Here is a 5,537-nt window from a genome sequence, read left to right on the forward strand (position 1 = left end):
CAATTGCTTTAACAGGAGAAACGACTAAAAATGCAGTCATTGCCGGCGCTGTTTTTGTTTGTTTGTTTTTTGTTTGTTTGTTTGTTTGTTTGTTTGTTTTGTGTGTGCTTAGTGTTCCAAGTCAGATTAAAACAGGTAATGGATCTGGCTATTACAGTCAAGCATTTGAGATGTTTTGTAGATGATTTAATAATACCCATATTACTGGAATTCTTTATAATTCTCAAGGACAAGATATTGTGGAACTTTAAAACAACAGCTCATAAAAAACAAAAAAAGGGGGGGTGATTATATCCCCATACACCACATTATTTAAATTATGTCTTTTATTTTTAAAATTTTAAAATTTGGATGCCAAAGAACTCTCTGCTAAATGTCTATGGCATTCTACAACTAGGCATACTTATGCCTAGGTGAAATGGAGGGATCCACATACTGGCATATGGCATGATCCTGATCAGGCATTTAATATGGGAAAGAAGGCATGTTTGTGGTTTTTTTCTGCAGGATGCTGCAGGACCGTGCTACCTTCCAGAGTGATTGGTGAGACATGCTGATGCTGGGACAAAGAATGATGCTGACCTGTTAGCTTGCTAAGTGCACTGACAATGGTAATGGGAAAGCTGTATTGGACATATGTTCTTGACCCACCTTTGCTTGCTTATATCCCAGACTGGACAAGCTGTCTTGCTTCAAGCCTTTAGACCTTGTAGGACAGAGAACATGGAGACTGTGGAAACTGACTTAGTAAAATTAATTGAAAGGAGAAGTTATAATAATTCTTCTCTTTCCTTTAATGTGGCCAGTTAATCTGACTCAATCTTGGACTGGTCTAGAAATCAATCTAATATTGGAAATACCAATGATGAAGATTGGTCAAAATCCCTATTAGCCAGCTGAGTTAACCTAGAGGGTAGTCTCCACTCTTACTGGAGTGCAAGTGTTTTCTATCAATTCTCAAAGCCACCCCCCCATAAACCTGGTGGCCAGACTTTGTGTTTGATCTTTGCCAGTTAGCAGCCAGATTGAATACCTGGGACATGTCTGCAGACAACTTTAATCTTGTTGCTTTTAACTTTTGGAACTTTTGTCTTGAGCATATTGGTTGCCTTCACACAGGATCGATCGCTTTCAGCAAGCTCAGGTATTCACCATGACAGATATTCATCAATATGAAGAAATGCATTGAGAGCATATTCATATGTCCTTTGTGGCTTTGGTCTGAATGGAAAAGAGTGTGCTTTTGAAGGCAGGTAGTCAGGGACAGGAAACGGCGTTCTTGAGCGCCTATTGACCTAAGACAGAGACAAACACCAAAAAGCTGTGTTTGTCCTCCAGACAAACATCAAAAAAAAAAAAAAAAAAAAAAAAAAAAACTGTGTTCTCCAGGACAGGTAAGAAGGAGCAATAAAGACATGGGCCTAAGACAGACATGGCTGCCTAGTCACTCTATTCCCTAGATGGGATCATGGAAAAAAATGTAAATTCTCCCCCGTCCAGCTCATCTTTAAAAAACAAAAAGGGGGGGGGGGTGTTGTGTCCTTCCCTGAGCCCTGAGTAGGCTAAACAAACCCCTGATGGTTTTACAAACTGGCTGGAGTCCTAACCTGGCCTGGCCCCACATTTGCAATTCCCTACCAGAGCTTTGAGGAGTTGACTGCCTGCTGATCTTGCTTTGCATCTCAATCCAGCTTAAACAAAGGATGGGTCTGTGGGGTTTGCCTATTTAAAGGCAGAGCTGAAAATTAAACTTTGAGCCTTGATCAGAAACCTTTGTCTTGGTTTCATCCTTCTCTCACCTGTTCATCCTTTTTCATTTCCAGTCTCCCTTTCAGGTATACCCAGTTCATCCATCGCTGGTGAACAGCTACATGCATGTGTGTGTGCACATGCACCTTTGAACATTTTTGCTGGTTTATCTCTTTGTAGAGAAAAGAACTAGTATGTTATGCTCGTTACTCTTTAACTGTACCTCCCTGGTATAATACAAGTATTCAAGCCATTTTTACTTGTATTGACATTCTGTCTAAACTCCACCCCACATTTCCTAGCAAAAGCCACAATTACCTGGTAGCAGCCAGGTATGTTCCTTCCCACAGTTACCTGGCAACAGCCAGGTAGGTCTGGCCCTATAAAAGGGGCTGCTTGGCCCCCTCCTCTCTCTCTCTTACCCTCTTATTTTCTTGCCTCTCTCTTGCTTCTTGCCCCCTTACACCCCATTCCCTTCATTCCTCTCTCCACATGGACATGGCTGGCCCCTACTTCTCTACTTTCTTCTTCTCTCTGCCTTTCTCTGCTACTCTTTTAATTCCCCTCCCCATGTCCTAAATAAACTCTGTTCTATAATATACTGGTGTGTGTCTGGTCCCTCAGGGGGAAGGAATGCTTTGGCATGAGTCTGCTGAGGCACCCCCTTTTCCCACACCCCTCCAGAGCATATTCTTACAGCCCTTTATCTCTTTAAGATCACAATATTGGCACACTGTGACTCAGATCCAGAAACTCTGTAGGTTTGCCTCCATTCTCAGCCACAATCCTGCCTGCTAGCCCAGATCTGGTAAGTCTCCATTCCCACTGGTCAGAGTGACCATCTGCATGGTCCCAAGGAAGACTTCTTGATCTCAAAGGTACCCCTATGCTTTCTCTTGGGTGAGATTGTCCTGTCCTCTCTCTCTCGTGGCTGAAAATTCCAGGCCAGGCCTGGAAAACTTCTCTGACTCAGTAGCACCTGCTCTGAGAGTTACAGTTCTTTTCTTGCAGCTGAGAATTCCAGACAGGGTCTGGAAGGCCCCCGCATGTCTCTCGGCCTTGGGTCAGTCTGCTATAGAGGCCTGCTGGTCCAGCTGGCAAGTTTGGCTCTGCCCCTGCCATGAACCCTGCTTGTTGCCCTCCCCTCTCTCCTTGGCTCTACTCTTCCTGGAAAAGTTAGGTCTGGCCCCTCCCCTTGTATTCTGCCAGAGGCTCTTACTTCGCCCCCACCTCCCTGCCCACTGTGGGCTACAGCTTCCGACTGCTGACAGGAAATCCCGCCCCACAGCTTCACAGTCTCTGAGGGTCGTGTGACTTGCGGCATCTCCCACGTGCACATGTAACCCAGCCTAAGCCTCTGCCAACCAGACGGACCCAAACCAACCACTCAGTTCCATATTTTCTGCTACCAGACTGCAGAAGCCAGCAAACACACACCAGCATATTGATTGGTAAGTTTTTCCATTTGGCAGAAGGGACCCTAAATCCAAGATAATGCCTGGCTAGACTTTTGGTCTAAGGTGTTGGCTTTCAATGCCCTGGTTCTTAAGACCAGCCTCCTGAATGAACTATTAGGTAGGAAATAGGCCCTTGGTGACTCCTTTCTCTAAAGCATTACATAATTGGGCTCTCGTAGTTGGCTGAAAATTCCTGGGACCAGGTTGATATTTCTTTCTGGCAATTTCCAGAAAATCGCTCACCATTGAAGTCTCTCGTTATTCACGTGACAGCATGAATTTCTAGTTTGACTGTATACTGACCCATGACTGAGCTCTTTACTTGGGACACTGGTGTGAAAGGTTCAGTGACACTCCCATCCCCTGTCACCCAAGGGATGCTAAATTGTCCTCAAACATATTTTAAGAGATTTCCACACATACTGTCAGCAGTCTGCTAAATGAAAAAAGGCCCAACTGCTTACCTATCCATGCTCCCTACAGGCTCAGTTTATGTCACAGGCTTAAATCTGCCTGGACAACTCATTTTCTGTCATCACAATTTTATGTCACTATGGCCAGCTCTCTTATACTGGTTCTAGCCTTTTTGCTAAAGTTACCTAATCATTTCATTTCTATCCTGTCTCAATATGATTTTTACTTCTGTCATTAAATTCTTTTCAGTTATAACCAATCTATATACTGCTCAATCTTGTCAGAAGTTTGCTAACTATTAAATTTATGACATACTGAATTCCCAAAAGCCTCTAAATTTCTCCCACAAGGCCTCAGAAGATGTGGATGCAGCTACAGGATGCTGCCTGGATTGTGATATGATGATCACTGAAATATGCAGTGGATAAAAACTGGATACTCTGAGTCAAATGACTTAGCTAAAATAAAGGTAAGCTGTTTCTCATGCCACATGTATTCATTCCACAGAGAGATGTCTTCTGTGCTTGAAAGCCAGACTGACCACCCAAGTTGCCATTGAGACCATAGAGACCACAGAGAACTGTTGGCTAGAGGAATCTGTCATTTTTAAAATAATATAGCTGCTAAATTATTGTTTATTCTTTCTCAGACTACTGACTACATAGACAGACAGAAGAAAGCTTTCACAGATATAATCTGTAATCTCCTTACCTAAACTCAGTTTCCATTAATTAAATGCTTCATATTTCCTCTTCTTGTTATGCCACTGTTCTAATATTATCTGAGTTACTATAAATTTGCCCAACTCTAAAAAAAAATTCCACTATATGATCCAACTTTTTAATCTTGTTCCTTTTGCTACACAAAAGGCTCACCTTAAAGACTGTTCATGTTGCTAACTCATGTTATCTCTTTTATAAACTTATAAGCTACAGAAAATCCACTCTACCTCTCTACAGGTACCATATATACCTCTCGTGGACCAAATAGGCTCCATCCAGATAAGTACATCTGCCTAACCAGAGGGTAGGATTCCTCTGGGTTTCAAATGTACATCTTAAGAAATGTTTTTCATTCTTCCAAACATACTAATCTTATTCTCTACCTATAATAATGTGTTCCAACATCTTATCAAGTCTAGGTACTTGCTATACCCAGAACAGCTCCAAAGATGCAACCTTAAGATGCTCCAATCTCCTCTCAGACAAAGACCTTTCTTTCTGAACCTGTGCTTCTGACTAGGAAACAGCCAACTCTCCCAAGATTGGACAAACACCCCCTATATCCATTCCTCTAGGTTCGCCAGAGACATGTCAACCTCAATGTCAGCATGAAGTAGCAAGATATCACCGATGACCCTATTCCTGCTTCGCCATCACCTCTTTCTAATTTTTTTCTTTTTTAACTAAACTAAAATGGGGGGATGTTGGTATTCTGTCTAAACTCCACCCCCACAGTTCCTGGCAGTAGCCAGGTATGCTCCTCCCAACAGTTACCTAGCAACAGCCAGGTAGGCCTGGCCCTATAAAAGGGGTTGCTTGGTTCCTTCTCTCTCTATCTTACCCTCTTACTTTCTTGCCTCTCTCTTGCTTCTTGTTCCCCTCCTCCCCATTCCCCTTCAACCCTGTCTCCACATGGACATGGCTGGCCCCTACTTCTCTCCCCTCTGCCTTTCTCTGCCTCTGCTACTCTCCTAATTCCCCTCCCCATGCCCTAGATAAACTCTATTCTATACTATACCAGTCAGTTTGTGTCTGATCCCTCAGGGGGAAGGGATGCCTTGGCATGGGCCCACTGAGGCATCCTTTTCCCCCTCACCTTTTCCCTTTTCCCTGCAAGAACATATTCTTATAGCTCTTCATCTTTTTAAGATCACAATAACTTGAAAACAAAAACAAACAAACAACAAAAACAAAG

The 5,537-nt window shown here is 43.0% G+C and overlaps 1 long non-coding RNA gene across 1 annotated transcript; it reads left to right on the forward strand.

Moving 5' to 3' along the window:
• Positions 1-1,821: 1,821 nt before the first annotated feature.
• On the forward strand, positions 1,822-5,026 carry Gm39613. The gene is made up of 3 exons (XR_872321.1): positions 1,822-3,200; positions 3,971-4,089; positions 4,918-5,026. It is a non-coding gene; the product is annotated as a predicted gene, 39613 (long non-coding RNA).
• Positions 5,027-5,537: the final 511 nt, after the last annotated feature.

Source organism: Mus musculus, chromosome 11, assembly GCF_000001635.26.
Source record: "Mus musculus strain C57BL/6J chromosome 11, GRCm38.p6 C57BL/6J".
Lineage (NCBI taxonomy): Eukaryota > Metazoa > Chordata > Mammalia > Rodentia > Muridae > Mus > Mus musculus.